The sequence below is a fragment of the Coenobita brevimanus genome, chromosome 10, assembly GCF_032717465.1.
Source record: "Coenobita brevimanus isolate Jiangsu-jjx chromosome 10, ASM3271746v2, whole genome shotgun sequence".
NCBI classification, from domain to species: domain Eukaryota; kingdom Metazoa; phylum Arthropoda; class Malacostraca; order Decapoda; family Coenobitidae; genus Coenobita; species Coenobita brevimanus.
The window spans coordinates 7,377,943-7,387,942 of NC_136963.1; the positions used below are offsets into that span (position 1 = coordinate 7,377,943).

At 41.6% G+C, this 10,000-nt stretch overlaps 1 protein-coding gene across 1 annotated transcript in view; it reads left to right on the forward strand.

The window, feature by feature from the left end:
* Window positions 1-7,858: 7,858 nt before the first annotated feature.
* cora (erythrocyte membrane protein band 4.1 like coracle) overlaps window positions 7,859-10,000 on the forward strand; it is a 65,294-nt gene continuing 63,152 nt past the window's right edge. Inside the window, exon 1 of the mRNA XM_080280460.1 lies at window positions 7,859-8,001. The gene's annotated coding sequence lies outside the window, so the exon portion shown is untranslated. The remainder of the gene's footprint in view (window positions 8,002-10,000) is intronic.

Sequence of the window (10,000 nt, forward strand, 5' to 3'; positions counted from 1 at the left end):
CGGTATGCCAATAGGAAATCTAATAATATTTCAGCCATAGGCCTGTTGGAAAAGGAAACGGGGTGCTTGTAGGACACCCAGGGAAGATGGCGGAGACGCTTAGGGCACAATATGAGAGTGTATTTAATGCAATCCAGATGACTTACTTAACGTCAGCCACTATGCGCCACAACACCTTTTGGCGGATCTGCAGGTGAGCTTTGAGGACATCAACTCAGCTCTAGACGACCTTCCACCGAACGCGACAGCTGGAACAGATGGTTTTAATGCAAAGTTATTGAAGTAGTGCAAAACAGTACTGGCTGTGCCGTTACAACTGCTGTGGATCAAGTCACTCAACTCAGGGATTGTCCCCCAGTACACAAATGAGGATGTAAGGGTCCCACTAAAGACCGTAGACCAGTGACCTTAACTCACTTACTAAAAATTATGGAGAGAATTGTGTGGAATAGACTAGTCGAGCACCTAGAAAAAACATCAACATGAAACGAGGGTCAGCATGGATTTAGGAAAGGAAGGGCTTGTCTTTCACAGCTGCTTCTGCATTATAAATACATCCTGGAAGGTGTACGAGAGGGCAGGAACGTGAATGTAATCTACCTGGATTTCGCAAGGGCCTTTGACTAGGTAGACCATGGTATTGCTTTACACATGTTGAGGACACTTGGCGTGTGTGAAATCTAGATAGATGGGTGCATAGTTTCCTATCACACAGAAGGCAGTAAGTGACAGTGCAGGGGCACCTGTCTATGTCCAGTGCAGTGATAAGTGGTGTTCCTCAGGGCTCTGTGTTGGGCCCTTGCTCTTTCTGATTATGGTGACTGATATTGACGTTGTGGTGTGACGTTGTGGATGTGGATGTGATAGGAAGCGTTATGAGGAACACACTGAAGTGGTTTGGCCATGTGGAGAGGATGGAGGGTGAAAGACTGACGAAGAGAGTGTATGTGAGTGAGGTGGAGAGGGGAAGAGGGAGGGGGAGGCCGAGGATAAGATGGAGAGATGGAGTGGAGAGGTATATGAGAGAGGGGGGTGTGAGTTGGGAGCAGGGCAGTGAAATGGCGGGGGACAGGGCGACTTGGAGGCGATTTGTTTGTGGCCACCCCAAACGGGATTGAGGCGTCTGGCAATAGATAGATAGATAGATATTGACGCTGAACTGGAACATGTGCAGCCCACATCATATGCAGATGACACACGAGTCAAAATGAAGATTGAGACCAAGGAGAATGTGGCCCTTCTGCAACATGATGTGAACCGCATGCTGCACTGGGCAGACAAAAACAACATGGCCCTAGATTGGGAGAAGTTTGTAGTTATGCGTTCTAGCCAACAGAACGATATCAAGCACTCATCTCTCTGCCTGGTCCATCAAGAAATCATGGCAGCAAAGGAATATGTATGTGACTTTGGAGTATATATGAGTGATGATGCGACCTTTCCCTATCACATTAACCAAGTTGCGGAGACAGCTAGGAAACTATGTGGGTGGATTCTAAGACCATTCCACACCAGGGACAAGGGTGTATGCTAACCCTGTGGAAATCCCTTGTTCTACCCAGCTTGGAGTACTGCTGTCAGCTGTGGTCACCGCGTAAGACAGGTGACATAATGAAACTAGAATCCATCCAGAGGCCCTTCACATTGAAAACTGACTGTGTTTCCCACATGAATTACTGGAAGAGACTGCCGGAGCTGCAACTGTACTCACTGCAGAAGAGGCGTGAGAGATACCTGGTAATTTATGTGTGGAAGATTCTGGAGGGAATGGTCCTAAATATGGGACTGCAAATCAGTCTGCATCCAAGAAGAGGAAGACTGTGTTATGTGAGGAGCACAGAAGCCATAACACAACGACTGAAGACTGCCGTACAGCTTCTAGCAAATGGGGCTCGCCTGTTCAACGCTGTGCCAAACGAGATCAGGGAGCTGACAGGAATCACGGCTGACTCCTTCAGACTGGACAGATGGCTAACAAGATTACCAGACATGCCCCCAGCCCCAGGATACACCAGCGCAAGTCCCAACACCCTGAAGGCACTGCGAGAGGCAATGAGGAATGTGGAGATGCCTGGTTACAGCGGAGGCCCACCTCAGCTGGGTCCATAAGGGACGTAATTCTACAAAGTAAGCAAAGTAAGCAAAGTAAACATACATACATACATACATATTTAGACGGCTGGACGCAGACAGGAAGAGGATGATTGATAGATAGATAGATAGTCACTCAGGTAGGTAGACACTCAGATAGATAGACAGATAGACACTCAGACAGATAGATAAATAAACGGGTAGGAAAATAGTTAAAAAGATGGATAGGCGGATAGATATATAGTTTGTCTCTGAAGGCAATACTGATTCTTATTTACACCTGTTTCCTCTACACTCTTCTTCACTGATATAATGCTGGTCACGAAGAAGTGCTATACCCTTTTTACTATTCTTAAGGTGGGCCGGAACTATTCTCATGGGGCTGGAAATAATAGGAATTGCCCAGTTGTCAGAGAAGAGAAAATTGGCAAAGTCACCCATTAAATTTAAGTTTTCTGTCATTTTTATCACAGAAAACGGATTAAGGATAACTAAGATATTTTTTTTTCGATGGTTACGGCTAGATGCTTACATATAAAGAACTAGTGGTAAATAAGTGCACTGCTTGTGTTGTCTCACCTCTAAGACATGTATTGGCCAATATATCTGTCATAATGGGGCTTAAATGAGGCTATTGTGGTGCTGTGACTATATATTCTCGGGAAGTGAGTGCCAATCATCGATCACTCTTATTGCAAACCAGTTGCCTTTTAGCGTCGTTCTCAAATGGTCGGGCTTTGAGAGTTTTAAGGACTGTATGAAGAACTTAGAGGAAGGAATGTCCTCATATCCATGGAGAAGCTTAAATGTTTTGGTCATATCCCCTCCCTTCCTTCGCTTAATGTCTGATGTCGAGTTGCCTGCATCTCTCCTCGTATGGTAATCCCTCCAGTAATTTCTACGCTCGCCGCTGCACTGTCTCTAATGTCTGGATGTCTTTCGCTAAATCTGGCGACCATCACTGCTCTCCATATTCAAGAACAGGATGCACCAATGAGATTTAAAGTGGTACAAGGACTTTCTTACTCAAGGTGGTGAAATTTCTTTTGATGAATCCAGGTCTACTGTTGGCTTTCGCTGCTACCTGTGTGACGTGTTCTTACCTTACCTAATTGTTCTTACCTAATTGTATCTTTACAGGAATGAGTCAAGCTCGTACTGTCCCGTGTCTTAAACCATATTTATCGTACATATCCTTAAATCTGTGAATTGTTTTGGCACACACTATTTCATTCGGTAGTGCATTCCATTGATCAATTGCTCTGTTTGGGAAACTGAATTTCCTTACGTCTTTATCACCTCTCTTCTTATGCAGTTTTTTGCAGTGTCCTCTTGCTGATGCTTCTCCATATGTTAAGTAATCATTTATGTCTATTTTCTCCTTGCCTGTAAGGTCTCATATCCGATGCTATCAGGATTCCCAGATCTTTTTCTAAGATGGATTTTTTAAGCGTTTTATCGCCCAGTTGATAGTTGGCTCGGGGTTTTTGAGTCCTGCAAGCGTTGTCTTACACTTCTGTGCTAGTTCAACTTGCCACTCCACTCGTCCAGTCACTCCATGTCTCTCTGCATTGCGCTGATGTCTTCCTCTGATCCGATCTATCTATCTATCTATCTATTGCCAGACGCCTCAATCCCGTTTGGGGTGGCCACAAACAAATCGCCTCCAAGTCGCCCTGTCCCAAGCCATTTCACTGCCCTGCTCCCAACTCACACACCCCTCTCTCATATACCTCTCCACCCCATCCCTCCATCTCATCCTCTGACCCGATACTCTGTATATTTTTGCATCATCTGCAAATGAGCTGGCTGTACATTCCAAATCTGAGACTAAATAATTAATATACTGTACAGTGTATGATGAGGTTGGATCTGAGCACAAATCCTTGGGGAACTCCACTCTCAGCTGGGAGCCAGTACACCCTGTGGAGTCTCTCCGAAAGAAATCTCAATCCAGCCTAAAAACTTCCCCGTTATTCCCATCGCCTCATGCTTGACGCACAGTCTTTGGTGGGGGACCCCGTCAAAAGCTTTTCACAGTCTAAGCAATTGACATCAGTACATTTGCTATGGAGAATGAAAGACTGACTAAGAGGGTATATGTAGGTGAGGTGGAGGGAGGGAGAGGGAGGGGTAGACCGAGGATGAGGTGGAGGGATGGAGTGGAGAGGTATATGAGGTAAAAGAACGCTGTGGGGTGGATGTGGATGTGGTTGAGAAGATTAGGAGAAATACACTGAGGTGGTTTGGACATGTGGAGAGAATGGAGAGTGAAAGACTGACTAAGAGGGTGTATGTAGGTGAGGTGGAGGGAGGGAGAGGGAGGGGTAGACCGAGGATGAGGTGGAGGGATGGAGTGGAGAGGTATATGAGGTAAAAGAACGCTGTGGGGTGGATGTGGATGTGGTTGAGAAGATTAGGAGAAATACACTGAGGTGGTTTGGACATGTGGAGAGAATGGAGAGTGAAAGACTGACTAAGAGGGTGTATGTAGGTGAGGTGGAGGGAGGGAGAGGGAGGGGTAGACCGAGGATGAGGTGGAGGGATGGAGTTGAGAGGTATATGAGGGAGGGGGGGTGAGTTGGGGGGAGGGTAGTCAAATGGTGGATGACAGAGTGACTTGGAGGCGTTTTGTCTGCGGCCACCCTTTGCGGGATTAGGGCGTCGGGCTATAGATAGATAGATAGACATTTGCCATGGCCTACTGCATTAACGTGGTCATCCAGGTGAGAAAGCATATTTGTCAGACAGCTCCTGGTGCTTCAGAGGCAACACTGTGCATCACTGATCAGGTTGTTCCTTGGCACATGATTTACAATTTCCTGTCGAATGATACTCTAACATTCTGGAGACTATGCTGGTCAAGGAGACTGGACGGTAATGTAGTGGTTCAGTTTAGCTACCCTTCATGAAAATGGATGTGGTGTTGGCCCGCCTCGTCACTCGTACCTTCACGAGCCTCGAGAGATGTGCAAAATACGTTGAGTAAAAGCCCAAGGGTCACACAGTATGTCAGTCCAGGCTTTCAAGACCACTAGAGACACACTATCCAGCCCTGGTGCTTTCTGGTGTCGAGATCAGGCAGTTTCTTTACCTCCAGTTGGGTTATTTTAATGTGTGATCTTGGGTCCCTGGAACAGCGTCAGGAGATGGCGCTGATCCACTTAGATCTTCTTTAACGAAAATAGAGAGAGAGAGAGAGAGAGAGAGAGAGAGAGAGAGAGAGACAGAGAGAGAGAGAGAGAGAGACAGACAGACAGACAGACAGACAGACAGACAGACAGAGACCAGTACAACACCAAAATTAACTAAGAAAAAATGATACGGAAAAGAAGGCTTATTAATACCGTTTCGTAAGCAATTTATCGTATATTTTACGTATAAATTGCATGGAAGAAAATACTTATATATAAATTGCGGACGAAATCGCTCCGGAAAAGGTGTTACGATGTACGGAATGAGTCTCCTTGGTTACTGGTAGCTGTGAGGAATGTCTTCTTGGTTACTATAGCCACTCACTCAGTTCTTCAACAGGTCAACTCTGGAATTGTCTCCCTTTGCTGTATTTCCTACTGCCTATGACCTCCAGTCTTTCAAATGCAGTTCATGTGTCCAGGCATATCGAAATGAACGGATCTTGAATTTGGCTCTCTATCATGTCTTTGTTTTGTTCTGTTATTCTTGAACGGAACATTTTGGGGCTCCTGGCCTTTGGTTTCTTCTTTCTTACATAAAAAAAAAATACAGGGGAATGATAAAGTGTACGAAGCTTCATAAATCATTAACAATACGGCCCTTACTCTCTTGTTTTTCCCTCCCAAAATGAACCAAGTATAGATTGATAGGAAGATAGATACGATTTAGTGTAGGGGCTTCGTATCTCTCTCTCTCTCTCTCTCTCTCTCTCTCTCTCTCTCTCATCCGTATGTAATATTATGTGTATGCAGGCATTATATATATATATATATATATATATATATATATATATATATATATATATATATATATATATATATATATATATGAAGGTAGATAGGTAGGCAGGTAACAAGGTAGGTAGGTATAGGCAGGTAGGTATAGGCAGATAGGGAGATAGGGATCGAGGTTGATCTCTCTCTCTCTCTCTCTCTCTCTCTCTCTCCTAAAGAATATGCAAAATACGATACATAACTACAAAAGGAGGCCGGATGAAGCGAAAATTGAGCTAAATAAGGAGAAAATCACTTTAAATTAGTCCATTCATGCCAGCTGCATTTAAGGTTGCCATTTAGAGAATTAAAACCATGACATAATCGTAGTTTTCTTTTATTCACAAGCGCCATTCCTGTCAAGCTATATAATATGAGTTTTATATATTTAGATTATAATGCCAGTCCTATGATATGTTGCAAAATAACATCTTATCAATAATTATAGTGTACTTTGTGATAGTAACCGAGCGGGCTGTTGCACTATATACACAATGCATATTTATTCCCTTTTCTTCTATATTTCTGACTTTACCTACCAGTTAATGTCAGTCTTCCTAAAATATTGTTCATTTCTTTCTACAAATTGTTTAGTAAATTTGAAAATATTAAAGTAAAAATACGTTTCTCCAGGACTTATTGCCAACTCAACCCTCCAATGACGTCATACATTCCTAACGAAAGTGGTCGGGCTGGATGTAAACATTATTTATATTTCCTGTTTTTTTTCTTTCTCTCAGGCAATACTTATTTTTAGACATTAACTCAGGTTTATTACACTTCTTGTCCGTTAAAGTAAGCGATCGTTGCAAAGCGTCATTTCTATATCATACGTGTTTGGTAACTGCTTAGGAATCTCCTTATCAGAAATATTTTATTGCCTGACTTTCTTCGTCATTTGTTATCACTTATCTGTCTAACTCCTTGCCTGTCTATCTAACTTCAGTCCGTCTGCCTATATTGGTATTTCACTCTCCCTGTCAAGCTATTTATATGTCGCTCTGTCTGTCTATGTATCTGTCTATATGCTTACCCGCCTTCCTATCTAACTGTCTTACCTACCTACCCACCTACCTACGTATCTACCCATTTACCTACCTACCTACCTATCTACCTGTCTCTATCTACCTATGTTTGTTCGTACGTATGCACGTATGTATGCATGTCTATCTGTCAACAGCGCTACCATTTCGATGAACCATGTTGATAATGCATAAAATATTCATACTAGCAAACCAAAACACTATACACACCTATCAGATAATTGTAAAATAAAGAATAAACTTCGTATACAGATAAATAAAGCAAAAATAACGGGAAACTATGACAAATAAGCCAAAATAAACAATCTCCCCAGCGTCGGCAACATTGATGGGTGGTGACAAACTAGTCCCTAAACATTAGCGCTTTTTTCGTTCATTCATTTATGCAGCCGTAATTTTTTGTGGTTTGGTAAATAAACCTTGACAAATGTTTGGTTTTTTATAATGCCTTATTAACAATGGCGTAATTCATTGTATTTGGAAGGTGGAGTTTGAAATAAAGAAGAGTAACAGGTATTGGGAATATTCGGAAGGGGAAGAAAATCTTACAGGTTCAGGAAACTAAGTCCCTTTCTTAATACTAGTCTCATAATCAGTACTTAATTATTTACAGTAGAAGTATTACATGCAAGAGTTACTAAAGTTTTAAGTAAAAGCCGACAAGGCAAGGAAATTCCAGGAACCGAAAATGGGCTCCCCTTCGAAGCCACCCAAAACCCTGCGGAGGAATACTTCTATGGCCGCAGAGGTAAACTTTGCCAGTGTGTGGATTTAAGGCGATTTATAGCGATTTATGGCGATATTACGGCAGCTACAGGGATTTACCAGTAGGCAGCGATAAATCCGACCCCACCCCCGGCCCCTGGGTGTTGAAATAAGGCTGAAGGCGCCGTAATAAGGTGAGGAAATGGGAAAATGCATCGGTGGAGGTGGGTTGGGCAGGGTGACGTGAGGCACTGTCGGGTTAATTACGGTCAATTTTCGTTAATATCTCAACGGGTATTTATTAACCGGGGTAATGTGGGGTTAATTTGGGTGCCTGGGAGCATGGAGGGTCATAGGAGCGCGGGAAAGTAGGTCATTCACCTTTAAATACGGAGAAATCAGCCGTATTTCTTCCCGTGCAACATTCAAATACTCGGCATGATCCCTTTTTTTTTGTGTGCAAGCTTTGGTGTTTGTTTTCACGTGATGGAACTGGACCACGGCTTGAATGATAAGTCCTGGCCCCGTGAATGCAGTGGGAGTTTAAGGGAAGGGTGAATCTCCTTGGTTACTATCTTATTCTCCCAAACTGGCCACTCCCAGGTGTGAGTAACAGTGGGTATTTCAGTGAGCCACGGTGATGAGGGCGAATCTCCTTGGTTACTATTTTATTATCACCTGAGGGGGTTGGTCCAGTTGAAACAGATGGTCATTATTTTGGAAAACCCATAACGGCAATTCATGTCTTTTTTTTTAGAGATTTAGGACAGTTTTCAGGTATATATTTATCAGGAACCATAGAAATTATTGTTGGTATTAATATTTATCAGAAACCATGGTATTTATTTCCTGCTAATCCTTATTATTTATCAGAGACCATGGAAACTATGGCTGGTATTAATATGAGAAACCAGATTTTTGCTGGTATTAATATTTATCAGGAACCATGGAAATTATTGCTGGTTTTAATATCAGAAACCATAGAAATTATTGCTTAGTATATAATATTTATCAGAAACCATGGAAATTATTGCTGGTATTATCAGAAACCATAGAAATTATTGCTGGTATTCCTCAGTACTTGTCAGAAACCATAGAAATTATAGGTGGTATTCCTTAGTATTTATCAGAAACCATGGAAATTATTGCTGGTTTTAATATTTATCAGAAACCCTGGTAATTATTGCTGGTATTCCTTAGTATTTATCAGAAACCCTGGTAATTATTGCTGGTATTCCTTAGTATTTATCAGAAACCATAGAAATTATTGCTGGTATTCCTTAGTATTTATCAGAAACCCTGGTAATTATTGCTGGTATTCCTTAGTATTTATCAGAAACCATGGAAATTATTGGTGGTATTCCTTAGTATTTATCAGAAACCCTGGTAATTATTGCTGGTATTCCTCAGTATTTATCAGAAACCCTGGTAATTATTGCTGGTATTCCTTAGTATTTATCAGAAACCATAGAAATTATTGCTGGTATTCCTTAGTATTTATCAGAAACCCTGGTAATTATTGCTGGTATTCCTTAGTATGTATCAGAAACCCTGGTAATTATTGCTGGTATTCCTTAGTATTTATCAGAAACCCTGGTAATTATTGCTGGTATTCCTTAGTATTTATCAGAAACCCTGGTAATTATTGCTGGTATTCCTTAGTATGTATCAGAAACCCTGGTAATTATTGCTGGTATTCCTCAGTATTTATCAGAAACCCTGGTAATTATTGGTGGTATTCCTTAGTATTTATCAGAAACTATGGAAATTATTGCTGGTATTAATAATTATCAGAAACCATAGAAATTATTGCTGGTATTATTTATCAGAAACCATAGAAATTATTGCTGTTAGTGTATAGTATTTATCAGAAACCATGGAAAATATTGCGGGTATTATTTATCAGAAACCATGGAAATTATTATTGGTACTATAATCCTAAATATTTTTAAGATATGGAAATTATTGCTGGTAATCCTTAAGGAGACTATCTATCCATCTCTCTATCTGTTTATATATTGCCAGATGTTGTGATCTATCTATCTCTGTCTATCTATTGCCAGATGTTGTAATCCTGTAAGGAGACTTGGAATCAATTTAGTTTGCCATATTCTTCATTTTTTTCTAAGTGTTTCATTAACACTAACCCTCCACCAACCCACTTGTTGACACGTAGGGAACACGTATGGGTTG